At 35.8% G+C, this 10114-nt stretch overlaps 1 long non-coding RNA gene across 3 annotated transcripts; it reads left to right on the top strand.

Moving 5' to 3' along the window:
• Positions 1-1120: 1120 nt before the first annotated feature.
• Positions 1121-4557, top strand: LOC148783769 (uncharacterized). Of its 3 annotated transcripts, none has more exons than XR_016046372.1 (3): positions 1121-3427; positions 3522-3597; positions 3691-4557. It is a non-coding gene; the product is annotated as an uncharacterized LOC148783769 (long non-coding RNA). The 3 variants fall into 3 exon arrangements; XR_016046376.1 differs by having other exon boundaries at positions 1121-3597; positions 3691-3749; positions 3908-4557; XR_016046367.1 differs by having other exon boundaries at positions 1121-3597.
• The last annotated feature ends 5557 nt before the right edge of the window (positions 4558-10114 follow it).

The following is a 10114-nucleotide window of genomic DNA, read 5'->3' as shown; positions in this document are numbered from 1 at the left end:
CTAAGATTTGGTGTTGATCTCAAGTTTGCAAGTTGAAAGTAGTTTCATGGAAATAGGGGTTTTCGGGTTTTGCCTAGACCTAGGGCTTGCTCACATATTAGGGATTTTTACTGATTTTTCTTTACAAACCCTAAAGGGTCATCCAAATGCAATTTTATAGACTGAAAAGCGCATGAAAGATTCAAATTTGGAAGTCCAATAGAAAGCTTGTTCGAAAACGCGTTTTTGAGCATCAAAGGGTTGGGTGACACACCTTGTGTCGTCCATACGAAAACTAGGTCTGGGCGACACCCCAGATTTGGTTGGAAGCTAGAAAATGGGGATTTTGGTTGATATGGACTTTGTAGCCCATGGATCTAGTCGATAGCCCAGATTTGACCAAAATCTGAAACTTCCATTTATTGGCTGATTTACGCGCTTTTGAATGATTATCTTCCATAAAGTCAGGTTAAAACGAGACGTTTTGCTAATTTTCTTTGATTATTTCCAAAATCAGTGAGTATGCAGGATATTTGATCACAATATGGGAACCATGGACTATGGTTTTATGTGGTTTAAGGGTTCTCTAGAATAGTATGGTTATAAGGATTTAAGGAAATCATAGAATTTGCCAGTTTTAAAAATGGGTATCTACATGTGTAAAATTATAAAGTGTTTTTTTTTTTTTTTTTCTTTTGCATATTACTGGGATATTTGTAAAAATGAAATATGGCTACATCCCAACAAGTCAATCACAGAGAAGAGAAATGAGAATATATATGATTTGTGATCCTACTTTAAGATAAATTTATTTGAAAATATCAATTCACAATATGTTGATTCATTTATATTTGAATAGATCAAATCATTTTATATATGTTAACTTTTATCATCATGTTCTGAAGTTTATTATAGTATTTCCTTGATGAATTGTGAGATGGGCTCGCCTGATAAGTCCGTTTTGATTGGTATTTATATATTGCTTTTTTTTTTTGCTGACTTGAACCTGAGTCAACTAGTTGTTTTTGTGACCTAAGCCAATACATTCAACTTAGGCAAGGTATTATTCTCTGATTGAGAACTGCTGAATAAATATATAATAAACTTTTTACGATTGTAAAAATGAAAAAAAAGAAAATATAATCAAATGGACAAAGTAAATGAGAACCACTTAATATGCTAATAAAGTGGTTACTGTTTAAAATCGTTCTATATCTTGGGTGAACTTTAGGATTAACTATCAAAATACCCCCACTATTTAAAGTTCCAAAACTAGAACATAACTTTTAAGTGGAAAATTATATTATGTGTTTGGAGCCCAAAGCAAGAATGCGATTTGACTCAACTGACTTTAGTGGGTCAAAACATCAAATTGACTTTAGTGGGTAAAAATATCAAGGCCAAAAGGTCAAACTGCCATAACCATGATATTTTCTCAAAATTTTTAAAAAAATCAGCAAAATAGATTTGACAGTCTTATCGAACATTCAATATGATTTTCTGACCATATGCATACTCAATATTTATCATCATGTCTAAATATAAGGATGATCTTATATGGTAGCATAGGGTCAACGTTGATCCAAATAAGAAAGATAAAATCATTTATAATTAATGTCAAAGAGTTATAACTAGTGGAATAAACTGGTTCAAGCAGCATTTGTCAAGGGTTACAGGCGAGGTTGCTCCATGCAGCAATGTCCCTGTCAATGTTAAGAAATAGCTGGCAGCTCTCCTCAAGTCTTATAAGGGTAAAAAAATAACTAAGGAGAAGATGGATGAGGAAATCAGCAGCCTATATGTGCCATCAAGTGGGTTGGATCCATATCAGCAATTCGACCACGATATAGAGATTGCAATGAGAGCCAGCTTTAAAGAAGTGCACCAACCAGAGAGTGGGATGGATACTCATAGTAGTTAAGGAATGGGCATGTACGGAGGGCCAGGTCCGAGCATGTATAGAGGGCCCGACCCCAGCATGTAGGGAGGGCCCGGCCCGAGCATGTATGGACGGCCCGGCCTGAGTACGTATGGAGGCCTCAGCCTGAGCATCTATGGAAGCCTTGGCCAGAGCATATATATTGGGCCCGCATCGAGCATGTATGAAAGACACTTGGTGCTAGTTCAATTGCAGCAAAGCCGTAGTCTGAGGCAACCTCATACCACACTTTAGATGTAGAGGACATTACTCTTGGTTTGTCTAGCACGAGAGGAGCACATAGAAGATCGATAGGGCCAGTGGCTGAAAATTGCATTGATCCATTTTCCTCGAAACATAAATCTCAACAGATGATCAAAGGTGTAAGGCATTTAATGGCAATGCAGATGAGGAAAAGGTGGTATGATCAAGCAACCCCTATCAATGCAGCAAACAACCCATGTTACCCCTCTATAATCGCTGAAATTCAAAAAGCAGGGTTTAATGTGGAGCCTCCTACAATGTATGATCTTAGTGGGGCAAAGTCGATAAGAAAGAATACCTAAATTTTTTGGTTTATTGACTACGTGGTACGACCTTCTTGTCCAGTAAAAATGTCACTCAGGTAAAGAAGAAGCATACACAATTATTGGACCAAATAGTTGAGGAGGTGGGATAGAAGCATGTGGTCTAAGTTGTTATAGATAAAGTCAGGGCTTGTGTTTTAGAGTGGTTAAAGTTGATGGAAAAAAGGAAACATTCGGTATGGACCCCTTATGCTGCTCATTATGTTGATCTCATATTGGAGGAGATTGACAGACTCAAGAATGTGAAGGAGACTCACATCGACGAAGTTGATCACAAAATTTATCTATAACCATTCTAAAATTTATTATTTAATAAGACAGTATACCGATAGGGAGTTAATCAAGCTTTGCTTCGTGGCAGATTACCTGGCCATAAACGCTATTGTACTATTGCAAGCTATATTGAATAGGATGTTCATCAGTGAGGAGTGGACAAAGGACAAACTAGCGGTCCCATGAAGGACGAAATGTTGAGGCCATAATCTCCAATACGAGATTTTGGTCCAAATATACCCACATCGATTTTACAAGTTATCCTTTAGTCATACTTTTAAGATTGATGGATGTTGACAAGATATCCGCCATGGGGATCCTTAATAAAAAGATAGGGAGAGTGAAGAGATTTATTTAGGAGAAGTGCAGTTTTGCCTCTACAATGCTAGATATCATACACAGAGGGTGTAAAAATCAATTGGGCCACTTGATCCACTATACATGTAAAATGTTTATTTATATGCAATGATGCAATGAATGTTTAGATTAAAATATTTCATTGATATCAATTAAATGGTTTCCTCGTCTTTTTATTATGTAGGCTTCTAGTTCAACCTCAGTTATTTCTACTTGGTGCCTATTATCTCTAACAAGGTCATCGATGGGGTGAAATAATATTATCAAGAGGTTGGAGAAGAACTGTAAATTCTAATTAATGACATTAAGTGAGGTAACATTGAATAGTTGTTGTAGCCAATAAACATTTCATTCTCCTGACACAACTAACACATAATTATAACACTAAAGCATAATGTCTTTCATAGATGTCTATGTTTAGGGAAGCAGAAGGGTCGTTTGCTATAAGGCTTGCCATGGCTTCTCGAAGTACGATGCATCTAGGTAATCTAGTATGTAATTACTTTTTATTTTACACTATTTTTCATATGGAATATTTTACCTTTTTCTTACGACGCACTTTACATATCATTTCAGCTGAATAGTAAGAGTGTCATGCTGAAGACATACCTCAATTAAAGAGGATAACAATCAAGGTTCTCTCCTAGACCTGTTCAGCTAGTAGATGTGAGCGGAACTAGAGTACCTTCTAATAGAAACACGTCCCTAGAATAAATCGACTAACTTTTAAGAGGCTAAGCTCGTTTTCATTTATTATAATCCAATGCTCTGACGACAACTTCTGGATAGGAAGATTGAGGATTACAATCTGATTGACTTGGATGCGATATTTGTCGCAAACACAACTGATCAAGGATTAGTGGAGGAAGAGCCTCAAGTGTTGGGCAAGAGAGAATTCTTTGAGGCAATCGGTGATGAGTGTGAAGAACAACATGTTGATGAGAAGGGAGGAGGAGGGGGATCCAGAGTAGGAGTAGGTTCCCTACCGACATTTTAACAATTAGTTGGAGATGTAGGCAGTGTTGCGCCTGTTGAAGGAGAGTGGGAAAAGAGTGGGAGGATATGAGAGATATTATGATTCTGAGGCAACCCTATCTCAACCATGATATACGCGGCCTGAGATCCAGTGACAAGAGGTGGGGCGGAACAAGAGTATGGGGTGAGCAAGAGAGTGGGAGCCATCACGAGTGTCAGACAAGCATTGGGGACTTCGGTTAAGGAGAGCAGCAGTTTTCCAACCATGAGGGACGTGGGAATGGTCAGGTCAGAGGATTCTGAGATGTAGATGAATTGACTGAATGAATTGTCAAGGGAATCTAATGAGATGCATCAACACAATGACGAGGACGAATGACACTGCCTTTTGTTTTGGTATTAGGTTGTATTTTCGTTATTGTATGTTTCATTTTGGACTTGGTATTTATATCATTGATTATTATAAGCTATTCATATACTTTTACAAAATAATGAAATTACATAATGCCCCACTTCCAATATTTTTGAAAAACTTTGCAAACACTATTTTTAGATATTTTTGATGATTTTTTGAGTTATTTTTGGGCTGAAACCCGCCAATCTGCTCCATCCTTTGATTCGAATTGTCGATCTACCGATCCGACACAATTTTTGGGGTGGCTGATCCGGGCCGCCGATTCGTTTTTCAAACCTTGTGCAACACGTTAATTAAACCATCCATTTTCAATATTTTCATGCGTATATGGATCTAATTTATTTGAACTACTTTTTAAGACTAAAATTTTATAATTGAAAATGAAAATGGATTCTATTTTTTGTGCCAAATTTACATCTTATAATAAAATTAATAAAATTTGGTGGTGCAACTTACTTGGATAGTTTTAAGGTTACAACCATATGTAAACCACATCCTTTATTAATTTCAATAAAAGTTTGTTTTATGATGGGTGCGGTATGTATAAAGATTATGCACGCTTTTAAGATTGTTTAAAAAAGTCCCATGTCTTTTAAGGCAGTATCAAATCTACATCGTTCAAATCAGTGTAAGAAAAATCGAACCGGAATGGTTAACTGGACATGGGACCGGAAGCAGTTCAACCGGTCTAACCGGTAAACCAACCGACTCAACTGGCCTAACCGGACAAGTCATGGGTGTTCAAAATAGTATATATATATATATATATATATACAAAAAAATTTAATAAAATATACTTAAAGCATGATAACACATCAAAATGAAGAAAATTAATGGAAAAAAATGGATTTTAAATAATCGATTTCCTCGTAGGGGTATTTTTAATTTTTTTAAAAAATATGAGAAAATGTAAAAATTAGTATGAATGATCAAAACAATTTCCAATCTTTGCCAAAAAATGCATTACAAACAAAATCCCTTATGGGATTTTATACAGTTTATTATTATTATTTTAAAATACGCAGTTTGTTATCCAAAACCGATCGAAACCAGAACCGCCCAGTGATCGGTTCCAATATAACTGGGTCTAATCAGGTGGTTAGGATTTGAACCACCTAATTTTTCCTGCACCGGTCCAAATAAAATGGATGGCATAGATTAATACAACTTTATTTCTACAATTAAGGTTGCATCCATATACAACCTTTTCATTTTATGATTGATGTATGTATTTGAATTAATGGTCTATTCTATATAAGGTGCATCTTTTTTGGAAAAATTAGAATGCTAGTTCTATATAGGGCTGGACCTCGGGCTTCTGAGTTAGGCAGGCGAATGGGCCTCTAGCGGGCCTGTTAATGGGCCTTGGTCTAGGCTGGGCCGGCCATTATGTATATATAGTGTTATCGGACAGGGCCAGGCTGGGCTGAAAAAGGCCTGAAATTTGCTCAACTGGCCGCCCTGCTCTGGTAAGCCGAGAAATGCCTCGGCTGGGCTAATAAGGCCTGGCCCAATTAGCTTTAAAAAAAAATATACTCCACTCTTTAATTTAGTTAATGGCTCACTAAACTAAAATGGAAAATCATCTCATGATGAACTATTGAATCATCTACTTAAATGATGAGAAAGGAAAAAATGGAGCATCTATTATTGGACGCTGGAATGAAAGACTTCAAAAGATTCAGATGAGTTCATGAGCCAAAATTTGTTTTCAATTGAAAGGATGAGGGTTCCTCTGTAAATAACCAGCTAGTTAAGGATGTCCGCACTTGGAAATTCCTTATTTTATTTTATTTTTTAACATTTAACTGCAAAATTCCTTAATTTTGTATATTTGTATAATAAGTCTTGGTGTCGACTGGGGAATGAGATTCTGTGTCATACAGAGCCTAACTGTTCACATATTTTGTTTCTTTCTATCATCAAATCGAAAAACTAGTTGAGTAAACACTCTTATCATCAAATCAAAAGCCTAGTTTCACGGACCAATACCCAACAATGATATCTGCAGTGTCAATCCAACTTAATAGGTGCTGAATTCTACAGAAAACAGATATAATGCATATTGTAGATGTGTTGGGGACAAAATTTAAGGCTACATGGCTCAAATTCAAAAAAAGGAAAACTTTCTAGTTAACTCAATTTCCTCGAACTTCTTCCAGAAATCCCCCAACTTCAGTTTCAGTGTGCCAATTTTTTATAATTCTCTCAGAAAACTTATCCCTGGGCAATATTCTGGATTCTAAAAAGTTGAGACAGAAGAAAACTATGATTTGTGGCTTACCGTGTGTAAAAGTAGAACGCATAGAACTTGTCTAAGATTATCATCTTGGACAAAGAGCAAAAATCCTAAAAATTTGGATCTGAAGCGTTTTAAAGGTTTCAGGACATGGAGAACAAAAAATCGATTTCAAAATCAGATGTCATGGCAACCACCATTCTTTCCTGGGGTTTTCAGGAAGTCGATGTGTCTTGCAGAAAGCCCTAGAGAATCATTGTGGAGAATGGTTGGACTTAATAAAATAATTAACAATTTCTCTATCTAAAAGCTCATTCTCTCTCTCTCTATAAACCCAAACAAAATAATTAACTATTTTTTTGCTTACTAGAAAAATTGGGAAAGATTAAAAGAAAAAAAATCTAAATTGGGCCAGGGCCAAGCTCAATAAACCTAATGGGCTGGGCCGAGCGTTGGGGTATACTTCCGGACCTTAACGGGTCGTGTCAGGTTTCTGGGCCTTTGTGAGCATAGTTTCAGGCCGGGCCTCACCGGGCCGGGAAGAATTAAGTCCGGGTTTTATGGGCTCCAGCCCCGACCCTATCCATTGATAGCCCTAGTTTTATACCATTCATTTTAGTTCGATGATATGGATTTCACATAACATTTAAGACAACGGCATCTACATCATCTAATTCCAATAGATGAAACTGTTTCTTTGAATTAATATAATAAAGTCCAGGTGATTACATGATAAATTATGAATTAAACATGCAAAAACAAAAATGTCCCAATAACTTACGGAAAATTTCCATACAATGATAATTATCATTAACATGAAAAGATCTTTGTTTGGACGGACTCCTATGCAAACCTAGGGAGAGAGGGATCAAGCCCCTTTGACTTTAAACCCAATGAATACTTACTGTTAACCTATAAAAAAATAAAACAAAAAACATGAAGTTTTTTAATGGAGGTGGTGCCTTGGTTCCTCCCTTTGAATATGAAAAGGGTTACGTCAGTGGGAGGAACATGTGCAACGTCAGCCATATGGTCATGTTACTGCAATGGAAGCCCATCTCCATTTCTTGACCCGAATACAACATCTCCATTTCTTAATCTATAAAATTCGCACTTAGGCGTTTGCATGCCCGATTCTCCAAACGGGCAATTTACCTGACGAGAAGGTAAACGATGAGTGTAAGAGAGGGCCTCAAAGCCTTAGTAAACGGTTTGAATAAAAACGCGAGAGGAAACAGTGATCATAGGGAGATGAGGAAAAATACAAGATCTGTCTGCATCATATTTTTGCAAGGACAACCCACCCGTGAAGGGTATATTTGGCTATGATATCATGTGAAAAACTATATTTTTGTACATTTGAGCCTTAAGCATCTATGGAAGATGTATTTCAAGATATAAATAAAAGCTTTAATTTATAGGGTTACAAAGTTGTTTACTACTAAAAAAAATAACATATGTAATGAACCACTTTTCTAATATAAATACACATAAAATGAATAAAAATATTGTATCAATAAAAAAGTGCAGTTTTCTATAATTTCCACACATATATCTAAAAGTGATTTCATGCAATGTTGAGCAAACATATATATATATATATATATAGGAAAAGATGGGATTAGCCCACTAGCTCATATGAACATATAAGCCCAATGTCTCAGATTGATTCTGGGTCGATCTGATAATCACGGATATCCTGTAGTATTTGAATTTTAGTTTTTTTTTTCTACAAATCCAAATCACTTGAAATTTTAGGCATATGTTCATAAAAAATAAGTGAATCTTTGGAAAATATCAAAAATTTATTTTACATGAAATAAATTAACCAAAATACCCCCGAAAAGATTCGGGGGTATTGTGGTTTTTTTTTCACGAATAATATTTTTATATATTTTTATTAGGTGCGCCTTGATGATAAGAACACACACCTAAAATTTCAAGTGATTTGAAATTGTAAAAAATAAAATAAAATTCAAACACTACCAGACATCAGTGATTGTTAGATCGGCTTATATTCAATCTGGGCTGTTGGGCTCATATGTTATGAGCAAGTGGGCTAATCTCATATATATATATATATATATATATATATATATATATATATATATATATATATATATATATATAGAAAAATTCTTAAAAACGCCTATAGGTGCATTGCTACATTGTTTTGCCCCCGTCACAGACCTATGGGAGCTGTGGCGGTCCCCGTATATTTTTAATGTCAATTTTGCATGAAAAAATCCTGTCACAGACATGTTATATCTGTGACAGTCTTTAATCCATGTCGTCCAAAGTAATCCGACGGTGCCAAGCCTAAGGGCAAAATTATGTTCATTTTCGCCCATAGGCATTTTGTAGCATCTTCCATATATATATATATATATATATATATATATATATATATATATATATATATATATATATATATATATATATATATATATAATTGACTGAAGGATTTGGTATTGTTGGTTGTTTTGGAGATTCAATATTCTCTATTGGACCAATAGTTTCTATTGGATCAATAGTCTCTATTGGATTATCAGTAATTAAGTCATTGAATTCTATTTCGTCTGTCTCAGAATCTTGCTGAGACATTTGTTGTAATTCTAATATTTGAATTCTTCCTTTCAATTGTACTATTTCAGTTTTTATTTCTTTAATCTCTTTTTTGAGATCAGAGATTGTAGGTTCTTTTTGAGAAGTGTGTTGATCACTTACTCTTTTGATAATAGCAGAGAAATTATATTCATCTGGATTTTTTATAATAGGTGATGATTTTGATTTATTTTTTGTAATATTGATAAATTGGGTAATGATAGCTCTTTTTTCATCAGGATCAGTTAAACCTTCTGAGCCTCTACCAGAAACCTTCTGAGCCTCTACCGGAAACTTTCTGAGCCTCTACCGGAAACCCTCTGAGCCTCTACAGGAAAACCTCTGAGCTTCTACCTAAAACCTCTAAGCTTTTACCTGAAAACCTCTGAGCCTTTCCCTGAAACCTCTGAGCTTCTCCCTGAAACCTCTGTAATCTACCCCTGCAACTTACCTTAAACCTCAGACCTCAAAACTCATACCTCAGACCTCAGTTCCGAACCTCTGCACCCAGTTCCGAACCTCTGTACCCAGTTCCGAACCTCTGTACCCAGTTCCAAACCTCTGCACCCAGTTCCGAACCTTTGTACCCAAATCCGAATTCATCATCACAGCAATCTTTGAAGCTATCCTTCGCCCTCATAGCTCAAATCAAGTTCTCTCTTACCTCACTTTATAATTATGTGTGATTGTAATCTCACAAATTTACCTTCATACTGCCCTCATCACTGGAAACTGTTTTCCAGTTACTGTATGTGTGCTCAGTAAGT

The sequence above is a fragment of the Amborella trichopoda genome, chromosome 1 (assembly GCF_054954075.1).
Source record: "Amborella trichopoda isolate Santa Cruz 75 chromosome 1, AtrichopodaSantaCruz75HAP2 v2.0, whole genome shotgun sequence".
NCBI classification, from domain to species: domain Eukaryota; kingdom Viridiplantae; phylum Streptophyta; class Magnoliopsida; order Amborellales; family Amborellaceae; genus Amborella; species Amborella trichopoda.
Note: the sequence above shows the minus strand (reverse complement) of the source record. Positions and strands in the feature narration are given on the sequence as shown.